At 37.0% G+C, this 12,849-nt stretch overlaps 1 protein-coding gene and 1 long non-coding RNA gene across 3 annotated transcripts in view; one reads left to right on the top strand and one right to left on the bottom strand.

Moving 5' to 3' along the window:
* The window catches only part of LOC119231983 (uncharacterized), an 87,449-nt gene extending 84,787 nt beyond the window's left edge, over nt 1-2,662 (top strand). The window contains exon 5 of one of the 2 annotated variants that reach the window (XR_008549569.1): nt 2,164-2,662. This is a non-coding gene — a long non-coding RNA (uncharacterized LOC119231983). Of the gene's footprint in view, nt 1-2,151 lie in introns of both variants that reach the window. The other variant, XR_005121970.2, reaches the window with a different exon arrangement.
* SKAP1 (src kinase associated phosphoprotein 1) overlaps nt 1-12,849 on the bottom strand; it is a 256,514-nt gene that overhangs the window by 150,440 nt on the left and 93,225 nt on the right. The window lies entirely within an intron of this gene.

Here is a 12,849-nt window from a genome sequence, read left to right as displayed (position 1 = left end):
GTCCAACTCCTCATTCTCTGCCTTGGGAGATAGTACATTGGACTATAGAGGTTGGCAAACTAGGAGCCACAGGCCAAATTTGACCCATCCTCTGTTTGAATAAGACCTGAAACTTAGAACAGTTTTTATATTTTTAAATAGCTGAGGAGAAATCAAGATGATGTTTCATGACATATGAAAATCACATGGCATTCAAATTTCAGCATCTATAAAAACAGTTTTAATAGACTATAACCCACTCATTCATCTGTCTATTATCTACGCTGCTCTTGAACTCCCTGGGCACAGCTGCTACTCGAGATCCTCTCTGGCCCTTGTTTGCTGAACCCTGGTGCAGTGGAGGAAGCACGGAGTCTAAAGACACATGGGTGTGATCCTGAAATTATAACATGCCTCAGTTTTTTGATCTGTAAACTGGGGACAAGAATGGTAGTTACCTAAATGGTTTGTTATGAGAATTAAATGAAGTTTTTTAAAAAACTAGCACCTGATATAAAGTAAGAATCCAGTAAATGCTAGGTATTTTTGTTATTACACATGAAGAAATTCTGATCCACAGGGATGAAGTGACTTTACAAGGTTACAGAATTTGCTAGAGGCAGGCTGGGAGAATGTCCTGATTCTTCTGACCTAGATGATTTTTAAAAAATTTTACTATATTGCCTGACCCCAAACAAACATTCTTATGAAGTTTTTCTTGGTTTCTAAACTACCTTAAGGTTACTTTGAACGAAAACTTTAGTTTCATCATACTGATCTCCTATCTATCCTGTTACCCATAGTTGCCCAAAGGCACCTTGAAGAGATTTTCAGGTCTCTGCTTCAAACTTATAAAAATTAATATTTTTCTTTATGTTGTTTAAAAAGAAAAAGAAAAATAGAAGTCCTTACAACTCAAACATGACACATCTGGTATTAAAAAAAAAATACTGCAAAAACTTCAGAAGCAAATAATTAGGGCATGCATCTGGACCTAAAGAGCCCAAGCATAGCAGACCAGCCCATGGGCACTCAAGGATACTGGCTATGCCCTGTCTAATGCAGCCCACTTTTCTTTTTCTAATGCAGTCACTTTTCTTTCTTTTAGACCTTGTACATTACCATCACCATCTCAGGTTTTGCTTATTCTATGAAGTCTCTTAATCCTAGCAGGATGTCTGCTTTCTAGGTCTGGACAACCACCTTTTTTTGGGAGAGGTCTTTTTTTTCCACCTTTTTTTTTTTCATAAGAGGTCTTTCTTCATTAAATTCACTCCCATGTGGTCACTCCATTATGCCATGTTTCCTCATCAGTTGGTATACACTTTTAAACAATTCTACATTTGTCATTGGTGTCTAATTGTTTTCTAGTTTTTCTTTTTCTATGTAATACAGTTTATCTTGTAACAAAACTGGAATTTCTTAAAATTATGCACACACCTTGGTGGTGGTGGTGGGGGTAATCACCTCATAGTAATTAAGGCTAATTTACATAGAAGGCATTAAGAAAATGCTTCTTACTAGATGAATAGCTACAAATACATCCTAGGAACAGAATTTCAACTTTAGGGATAAATAACACTTTGAATTACCACTAAGATTGTGAAAATGATAATTTGTTAGTACGTGGATTTAAAGATCAATCATCCAAATTAAAACAAATCAGAAGTATAAAATCACCTTAATTAAAATGGAGCATACAACCCACAATAGGGAGATTAACTCTAGATCCTTAATGCTTACTTTTTCAGATACATTAGCTCTATGACACTAGAAATTGTTAGCTCTGATGTGAATACTATATGCATTGGTAAGCCTTATCTAAGTATTTTTTAAAATCCACCTATAAAGGATTATGTTGAAATCCCACACAAGCATAATTTTCATCTGCGTGTATAACATACCTATAGCAACATTACTTAATATATGAGTATGTGAAGTATATTTTATTATAATAGTAGACAAGCAAACTGAATGTGTCCCAGGAAGGGGTCTTTTCCATTAACTTTTATAAAGGCTTTCATTTCAAACTTTCATTAACATTTGACAAGCAAGCTGAAAAAGCTTTGCTTAGAGCTTGGATTAGGGGCAAAATGCATTTTTGGCAAAACTATTCCAAGATTACACTGACTGGCTGTGCGAGAATATACTAATTTGTTTTGTTTTGTTTAGTTTTGTTTGGAGTGTGGAGAAAAGAGAGAGAAAGGGAGAGAAGAGTCATGGACCCTACTTTATGGTTGCCATGGAGGCAAGGTCAGCCTTTCACACTTGGATCTACCAGCAGAGTTCAGACAGGTCAACGTGTGACCGGCTCAGGCCCTGGGGTTAAAAGTTCAAGCAGCGATGGAAAAACCAATATGTCCACGCAGAGTATGCTGTACAATTTATTTCAATTTACATCAAGCCATGCATATAAAATTTAGATAAATTCCATTCAAATCTGATGTTGCCTGACACACAATGTATGCAAACAGATGTCTGTGGGGCTTTTTCTGTGCTTTAGAAAACAACATTAAATTTAAAAATATGTCTCTGGGATTTCTTTATTGAATTACAAAATGAACATAATTTTAACTTAAATGTTTTCATTCTTTCTTCCAATTTTTTTATGTGGGGGTCTTAATAATTTCTCAGTTCTCAATCTACTCTATGTCATATTAAAGAGGATAATGTATATTTACAACCACAGCTTCAGTGTTATTGTAGTTATAGATTCTATTTATATCCCTTACCACTTTCCACAAATATTTAGTGATTGATATTTCTGATTTATCTCTGGCTGCTGTAACCCTCATCTCTTTTCCTTTCTACTCAGAACTGAGGAAGGGTCCAGAAGGCTGCTGGGTCTTTTTCCAGCCACAAGGTGGCTCCCCCCACCCCTTCTCTCAAGCCAACAGGGTGTACACCTTTGCTGGGTGATCAGGCAGACTAGGACCCAAAGGCTAATTATGACCTATAAATACCATCATTTATGAATTGTGAATTCTGTGGAGCCAATGGATCACAACTCAGACCTGGCACAATAAGATACAATGCAAAATGGGTCCTTAGAAAGAAGAGAAAGGAAAAGACCTTCGTGTGCCTCCTGATTACTCTCTACCCAGGCTTCCAAGGGTACAGATGACTCACCCTACAGCAAAATAAAAAATTAATGAGTCACCCAGAGGAACCTAATTTTGTTGGCAAATAACTGTCACAGACTAGAAAGGTCAAATCTTAGGAAAAGTATACAACTTATTCTCACTCAAACTAGAGCCCACATTTGGAGCAGGAAAGGGGTTTGAATTTTCAGGTCTGGTAACCTCAAGAAAGTTTTCATGAAGAATTTGCAGCACTTCTTAGGAGCCCACCCCATGTCACAGAGGAGGAACAGGGATCCCTAAAAGTGCAAGGCTTTAACAGAAGTAGAAATATTACATGGTTATTGCTTGCTGCTTAGAAAACAGGTCCATATTTCATATTTCATAAGATTTTTATAGAATATATCATCATTTTCTACAGATAAGAGAGATATAGTGAGACAAATCACTCATCCAATTACAAAGAATGTCTTTCTAATAGCCTGAGTCTTAATTTCTCACACTTTCCATTTTCTATTCTGGGAAAAAGGTATTTGGTAAGTTTCACTTTCCTCCTCTACATTGGAAATAAAGATGGGACCTATTCCTCATGGGATTTTTGTCAGGATAAAATGAGTTAATATATGTAAAGCACTTATGTGAGTCATTGGTACTTAATAAGAGACATACAAATGTTTGCAATTATTGCTATTATTATTTATTTGAGTCAGTATCTTCTCATCTGCAAGTATTTTGTGACACGATCATTGAAAGAAAATGAACTTTCATGGATTTTGTAAAGACATGAAGAGTATAATTCTGATCAGGGGTAATTGATGGTGTCTGGGCTTTTTCTTCTTCAAAAACTTAAAAATATATAAACAACCCCCTCCCATTCATGATATTACTTCCAGTATGACATTAAAAAAAGTAACTCCTGATTTCCAACTCTCAAGCTTATTTTAGGTATCATTTAGCAAACATATCATTTTACTAAGGCAAACAACCACAAGTGGTAGCTCTATTAACTTGGTTACAATATTCATACTGCAAATGTTTTAATTTTCACTATATTAAAAAAAAAGTCTTCAGGATCTTACTTGTACCAGGATATAACTTTGTTAACTTGAACACATGAGTCTCCTGCTTCTAAAAGTAAGCAAACATTTTGAATTTCTTGGTAAGTACCATCTTAACAATGTTCAGACAAATTTTCTAAAGGTATAAATGATATCCTTAATTGAAGGTGATCTACAGTGATTCAACCATGAACAAAAGTTTATGGGGATATAAAATCCTGTATTCGTATAAATGTTTATATAAGGAATCCTTTTTTCTAAAGGAAGGTTTTGTATACATTGATATGAATATATATACACATCTCATTATGTATATACATATATGTTCATGTGTGTAAATATATATGGACCACATATATTATGAATAGATGGAAATATATATTTAGAGACAAGGTAAGATAAGTGAATCAATTTTCAATAGTCAAGGAAAGGAGTATGACTTTTTTTAATACCTGCTATACGGTCATGCTACCCTTTATTCTTTATTATCTCTGTCAGCCACTACTAGGTGCCTTGTAGACAAATGCTAGTCCTAGTCCTGACCATTTATTTTTATTTGGAATTATCTCAAGCCTAACTCTTTAAAACTGCTTGAAAATGCTTCCCTGATATGTTGGCCTTGTACCCTGGAGTGAGAGTTAGAAAAGGGGGAGATGGAGAAGAATCCTTATGCAGAGAGAATTTCACATCTTTTTTGAGGAAGGGCTGTCTTGTTTTTGCCTGCACTTGCACAAATACAACTTCAAAAGACCCCTTTTCCATTCTGAGCAATGTGTGTGTGTGTGACCAGAAGCAGTGTCTTTTGTTGCCAGAAGCAGTTTTTGCTGCATGCATCAACTTTCACTATATTCTTAGCAACTCTTTCTTTTATGCCAGTTCCAGACATCAGTTAACAGAACCCCTTCAAGAACAGATGTACTGAAGAAATGCATCCATTTGTTATTTGTTACAGTTTGGGGGTGTCTGTCCTATGGGTTTTCTAGCCAAAGGCTTATATGTTTCCCAAGAGAAATTTACTTTCATGAGAGAAGAAAATTGAGGCGAATCACTGCTGTTAGACCCTGAAGTCAGAGACACTGGCTGCTTGTCCTTCTGTACATGTGAAGAAAAAGCCCACAGTTACAGAAACAGTCATGTTTCAATCCATCTCTCATTCTTTCCCAGTGTGAAAAATTATAAATGAAACCAAATTTTTCTCTGTCAATAGAATGTGTATGATTACAGCTGTTCATATTTTCACTCTAATGAAGGCCTGCACATTTAATTGTAAGATTTATTAGGTTCTGTACACTGCCGTGTACATGCAAAACAGTTAATCGACATCTAAAATGCTGGTTGTTTATTCTGACATTAATGATCATATTTCTTAATTTGAAACAAAAAGCATTTGGGGAAAATGTATTTTGTTCCCTCCAAATAAGAAATTAATAAATTCAATGTAGGAAATAAAAAGGGCTGGAGAAAAAAAATATTGATTTATGTATGTGAGGCTGAGGAAAAGCTAAAGATGCTTAAAAAAAAAAAGTCCATAATCCCCCATTCTGCTGGAAACAAGAGAGTTGATTGCCAGCTTTGTTTGATTTCACAGAGATCTCATACGAGGCTGGGTTCATAAACAGGTGAAATGATGGAGTTTATTGCAACGCACATCAACACTGAAACTAAATAACTGTGTTGCCATCTCAGTCCCGCTGAAAGACGGATGGTAAACTTGACCTGCCTCTGGTACTATCCGATTGCCATTTTTTATTCCCCCTTCACCGCCCCCCCAGGCTGAGCCACGTTGAGTAAATGCATGTGCACGGTCAGGTCAGGCCCCGGGATCGGGTGAAACTCGGTTCACATTTGCATACAGGCGGAGCCTCACAATGAAAGCCCATCTGTTCCCGTCTCGGAGTACAAATCGAATGTCACCCAACTCACTGCAAACGACAGCAGCATGGCCATTAGATGGAGGAACACTCAGCTCAGGTTACGGATATGGAACTGCTGATTTGGGTTTAAATACCTGATAACTGAAGACTTTTCATTATATGTGAACAAAGAATGAACTCTGAACTGCTGAAGAGGTACCCTCTCCTCACACTGGGCTCCCCTACTTCTCGCCATTACTAATACTTAACTGCTATATTTTCCACTGTCTCTATTTTTGTATAAAAATTAGCCAAGCTGAATGTCACAATGTCCTAAATAATTGCCTTTTTTTTTTTTTTTTGGAAGAGGTGGAGCAGCAAGAGATGTTGTAAATAGAAAATGAACTCTGAACTTTATATGCCCTCAAAGGTCATTAATATCAAGGCAATGTTGTTCCTTGAACTTCTAAATTTTACCAGGGTAGAAATTTTGGTTGCTAGAGTTAAACCAAAGTGTGGGCTGCCCCTCCCTTTATCCCTCCCTCCCATACCTACTCTGTGAGGCACCTGACTCCTGGAATCTTCTCCACTCACAGGCCTGTTTATCCCAAAATAGTTTATCAATCACAATCCACGTCAGAGATTGTTTTTCTGTTAAAATTTGCCAAGTATTTTCCCGCTTACAGATAGAACTCACACACATTCTGACACACACAAAAAGATAGATTTGTTCAAGAAGAGACCCCAGGATAACAAGGCCAAATAATAAGGATAATTAGGTCAAAATCATTGATTTGACCTAATTACCTGATACATCCCTTTCTTTGCAAGGTGAAAGCTAAATGTGTGAAAGATAGACACAAGGAAATTCATGGGCAAAAACGTGGCTAAGCTTTTCTCAAAAGCCTTCTTACCCTGTTAGAAGGTAAGAATTTCCTATGAGAATCTTTCTGAGGAGGACACAAGCACCTGGGGTTTGGTTACTTGTGTTCAGCTTTGAAATATTTCTGTGTTCTGTTGCATGAAGACATTTAACATGAAACCACCATTTTCGTCATCAGCAGCCTGAGCGCCAGTGCCTGTGTGGCTGCAGGTCCACACTGGGCTCCTCTGTAAAGCAGAGATAGCAGGCTGGTTGGCGACACTGCTAGGATTCCAGTCAGCATAGTGTCACTTTATGAATTGCAAATGCATCTGATTGGGTGAAAAAAAAAAACATTTTAGACATATCTGTATAAGAACTTCCCTGATTTGCTTTAAGCAATTATATATTCCCTCCCACCCCTGGCCTGTATTTCTTTCTTAAAACACTTACTAAAACAACCTTACAGCATTTAATGTAGTCTGGTTACACATGGGATCCATAATGTTTAAAGGCCATTGGGTCTCCTCAGTCAGGGTTTCTTTACCACTATGTGAAACTATGTTCTTATTGTTTGTCCTTTAAAAATAATACCAGGGTGAAGAAAAGATTTGAGGGCTTTTTCTTTTTTCATCCTAGGCAAGAGCTTACGGTCAACCTTAATGGAAGTTCTACATGCATTAAAAGGGAGAATAGACCCTTTGTTTCAGAAGAATGACCAAGACAAGGGTGAATTTTGGTTCCACTTTGTCAAGTTTAAGGGGAAACTGAATTCAGGAAAAGAGGGAGGGGGGTTGTAAATAACTATCTTAGCTTTCTCCCCATTGTCTCCAGTCTTAAACTTAAAATGTTTTATTGTTATCATATAAACAAGTCAGGAATTTGTATTAGGGAACACGTGGCTGTGTGATCTCTTGGAGATGGGCTGTTTATTTGCATTTCATGAAGCTGGGTGTCTTGTGTATGATCAGAAACAAAGCAGGAGAAACCAACAAGCAGGAAATATAACAATAGAGGTTTTTTCTGTTCACAATAGGAGAAAATACCCCATTAAGGAGATGTTACTGCCTTAATTCTATATCCCTGGGGGGGATAAGAATGAGAAATATTCTGCTTATTACAAAATGATAAAATAACTTATTTATAGAAATATTGGTTGTTTTGTTTCTTATTATGTACTGTTGGTGGGGGTGTGTGAACAGGAACCGAACCTTGAACTTAATTTCCCCTTTGAACTCGTGACCTTTGACAAGCTTCCCCATGCGTTCCCCTTCAGACAAATTTCATCACAATTACAGTCCCTTCCACTTGAGTTAAAGATATATAATCATTGATTTGACCTAATTACCTGATACATCCCTTTCTTTGCAAGGTGAAAGCTAAATGTGTGAACAGAAGCTGACCCGTGAAGTTCTGATATCCAATTTTTATTCTAATTATCATAAAACACTTTCAGCCTTACTCTATTTTTCTCAAGTTTTCTTTTGGCCCCTTCCCTGAACCCACTATTCCTTCAAATTCAACAATGCCCCCTAGGTTTCAAGCTGCTTGGCAACAGACCTTCAAATGCATTATGCACTACATGTTCAAAGTGTCATTTTTAAACAAAAAACTAAAGACTAAGTCTGCATTAGAAAGTCGTCACTAATCCCTGTCTTTCATGAAAAAGTCTTCTGAGGAGATAAAAGAGTGGAAAGGAGAAAGTTCCCACAAGGTTCTGAAATTATCTGACTTCTTAGCATCAATCTATTATGATTCAGACTCTCCTCTAATAATTTACAAACTTCAGGTTATAAAGCGGGCACAGGCAATATCAATAGAGTTAGCACAATTGCTTTAAACTACAGGGGATTGTCTTTTCTAAAGGGAGTGTGTGTGTGTGTGTGTGTGCGTGTGTGTGTCCACTAAGTTTTGTGCAACACATCCCAAACAAAGACTTTAATAAGAAAGCTTAAGTCATAGGATACATTTTTGAAAATCAAACGTGATTTAAAAACAAAAGTAGAGTTGATAAAAATATATATATATTGACTTTTTTTTTTTATTTTATAGAGGCATGTTTTTTTTTTTTTTATTATTTATTTGTTTGTTTGTTTTGTTTATACATGCACTGGGTACAGTCAGAAGCGCAGGAGGGTGAGAGAATTCACCAGAGCCAGAGCGGGGAGCAGAGCAGGCAGAAGGACCGAAGGACACTGCTGAGGGGAGCAGCGGGCGGCAGGAGAGGTCTGCGCGCCATGTGGGACCCTCCTCTGGTGGCCGGGGAGCAGCCGGGGGATCGAGCCGGCGCTGCAGAGGCTGCGGGCAGCTTCGCAACCCAGCGCTCAACCGCTGCGCTACCGGGGAGGCCCATATATTGACTTTTATAATGAACTTGTATGTCTCTCTACCTCAAGTTACATTTTTTAAAGGAATAAACTGAAACTGCAGAACTTTCACTATCTTGTCTTAGACAATTGAAAAATAAAGATGAATGGCAAAAAGTTAAATAGCAAAGAGTAAATAAAGCAGAGATGATTTTCATTCCTTCATGTCATAGCTTATATTCAGGTGTTTCATGCTCTTTTAGAAACCAACCAACAATTTTCTTTTATGTCATTTTTACATCATATCACTTAAATGTTAACAGGCATGACAGGTGGAAGGGGACAAAAGGCCTGGAAAGAACACATCTGTAAAGTCAAATCACCTGTTATTTTTGCTGGAGCTGTTTGTGTCCCTTCTTAGAAAAATTAAAGAACACCAAAAGAAAAAGTAACCCTTTATCCAAACACCATGGTGGACCAGCATCCTGAGTTTTATTCTTAGCAATTACTTTTAATTGTTCTTTGAAGCCAAAGGCCTAAGCAAACAGGAAAATGCAGAAAAAGTTTGTGGGCAAACTTACTATGTAGGAAATTGTCACGATGTGCACTGAGGCAAATCTGTAAAAGATTAACATTTTAAGGATGCCAAGTGTAACTAGGGTTGCACAGAGTCACAAAATAGGTTGGCAGGATCTCACGATGCTGGGCCATTAGGTAGTTTCTATGGCCTTCCTCCACTTATAGATGTACAAAAATTATAATGAACTCTGAAAAATACTTTTAAAATGCCTATTTTCTACTACCACCTCTGCTCAAGGGCTTAAGTATAACCAAGGAGGAACAGCAAAGTGTCACAGAACTTCCTGAGTGATGTAACACATGATCCATGTTAGAATCACATCATTTCTTTTTATATGTATATATTTATTACATCATCCTTCATTGTTGTACAACGTATGATTTCCCATGAAATTCCCACCACCAATTCACCCATGCACCATCACCTTAGCCCTTGTGCTTTTCCCAACCCTGTCCTGATCCCTCTCCCTCCTCCTTCCCTACAGAATGTCTCCAGTCTACAGAATCACATCATTTCTTTACAGAAATGTTGCTTCTAATTTTTGATTGGCTATCATGAGGACCTTTATCAATATATAATGATATTGGTATATCAGGCAATATTCCTAGAAATGAAAAAATAGGCTACCCATTCTGTGACATAAATAATGAATCTGGCATTATTTGGAACTCAAGGTAGTTTAATGTCAACATGGACGAAGAGCAAAACGTGACTGCAAGAAACTGTTCTCACTTGCAGGTCAGAATTCTAGGCTAGAGGAGTAAATATAAATTTGTACTCAAAATATTTTTATGATTGACACAAACAGAAAGAGAAATGTTGGAACAGAGAAGCCAGAAAAAAAGGAAAAATGTTATATTCCTTGGGGGGGGTGTGCTGTGAGATGATCCTCTACAGTCGAGGATCTTAATGCGGTATGTGTGAACACCCTGGAATTATATGCAAATGCACGTGTGTGCTTTCTTGTGCATGTTCATTTTTATGGCAAGAAGAACCACTGCTACATAGTGATAAGAAAAGGAATAATAGCACACGCAAAAATGATTATAATTTCCAAAGAAAAGATACTGGAAGCCAACTAACAGCTCCCCGTCATCTCTCACTTAGAACAGTGGCTTTCAAACTTTTCAGAATTGCAAATCTATTAGACACAAAAGTATATATGTATTGATTTATAAATGATGTACACATACTACCATCATGTATCTACTCACTTCCATATTAGAAAAGCTTAATTTTACACACATGCACACACTATTATTTTCTTCCCATTTGCTGTGGATCATCTAGTCTACCTGACTCTGGTCTCCCCACTCTTCTGCTCCTATGCCCTTTATAATTAATTCTACAAAGAGTAATTAATCTTAGAAATATAAATTATACCACACCAATCTTTTGTTAAATTTCACTAGTTGTTTCCCATGAGATGCAAAACGAAATCCAATGCCTCACTGTGGTTTAAAAGACTCTCCAGGATTCAGCTCTTTCTGCCTCTTCAAACTCATTTCCTAACTCTGTCTCACTCATGTAGCTCTAGCCACACAGACTTCTTAATTATTCTTTAAAAGCCTTTACATCTGCTGTTCCTTCTGTCTGGAATGTTCCTCATTTAGACCTGCACGCTTGAGCTCTCACTTCATCCAGGTCTCTGCTCAGAGGCCTCCCACTTGTCTCTGGGAGGCTCATGCCACCTTTTAAAAGTCATTTTCTATCTCTGTGGCCTCCAGTCTTTTCTCATTATACTGCCTGACATTATACTACCTGTCTCCTCCAGTAAAACAATATCCCCAGTGGCTAGGGATTTTGTCGGTTTCATGTGTCCCAAAACCTAAAGCCAAACAAATAGTAGGTCCTCAAAAATAAATGAATGAATGAAGAACAGTTAGAGCAACTGACAGATATGCCAACCTGCTGTTCCTTTGAAAATGCGCCTCAAAAGAATGTTCACAAAACAGTGATTATGAATTGGGCCACACTAAGATGAACTATCAGCTAAACTGTTGGCCGAAAATGAAGCTCTCTCTTTTTTCAATTTACCTAACACTAAAAACATACCTTTCTTATAGTACCTATCCCTCTTTCTTTTATGTCACACATATTTGCACACAGATCTTAAGTTACCCAATAGCCTTTATGGGAAAATTCCCGATCTATTCCTTCATGTAATCACTCACCCTCATGGAGCCTAGCTCCTGGATGTTGGGTGGGGCTGACAGTCACATCCTAACCATGACAAACAGGTCCAGCAGCACATGTGAGAGTGAAGGGTGCCAGCCTTTTGGAGCCGCCCCGCATGATGATCCTTGACTCTACAGATGGATGTTCATGGGCATTCATCTGTTGACAAGGCTAAATGAAGAAAAAAGACTCACACTGGAAATGGATCTATGAAAAATCGCCAATTCCTTGTATGATAATGGAGGGAAAAACTATCTCAATGTTGATAAGATAAAAGAATGATGAGCATAAATAGAAACTAAGCTTATATTATCAGATGACCTTCATTACTTTTTAGAGGGCAATTTCCAAACAGAAGTAGAAATATCAGAAACATGGCATTTAAATAATAATGTTTAGTAATATACTTATGAGTAACCTTATGAAATCAAGTAAGACAATAGGAACAATTTTAAGAATGATGAAATACAAGGATTCAAATGTTCAGACTAAGCAAAGTATAATTCTATACAGCCAGTAGGCTGGTCATATAAAATGCCCAAAAAAAAATCTCCTTTTGAAAGAAACTCAAATGTACTTGAACATGAATAATTTTCAGAAGGCAAAATTAGATAAAACTTGAAAACAGATGATAATAAGCAAGTTACAACATCTCTGACTCTTAATATATTTATTTATAAATTGAAGGAGGTGAAACAAATAACTTCTTTGGTTCTCTTCTTTTTTTGAATTGTAGTAACTCAAATAAGAATTAGTTGGGCATTTCAAGATGCTTATGTTTTATGCTTATTCATGACTGAGAGCAGAACAAATATTTAAAAATCTCATGAGACGGTAACATAGAAGGTATTGTAGAAGTCAGCAAATAATGAGAAGCAATTAAAGTATAGAGGTAAAGACAGGCGTACTTAAAGAATAAAGTAAAATGGAATTTATTCAGGAAAAAAATTGCA

This window comes from Talpa occidentalis, unplaced genomic scaffold (assembly GCF_014898055.3).
Source record: "Talpa occidentalis isolate TD23 unplaced genomic scaffold, MPIMG_talOcc4v2.1 talOcc4.7, whole genome shotgun sequence".
NCBI lineage: Eukaryota > Metazoa > Chordata > Mammalia > Eulipotyphla > Talpidae > Talpa > Talpa occidentalis.
This window is presented reverse-complemented; position numbering and strand designations above follow the sequence as displayed.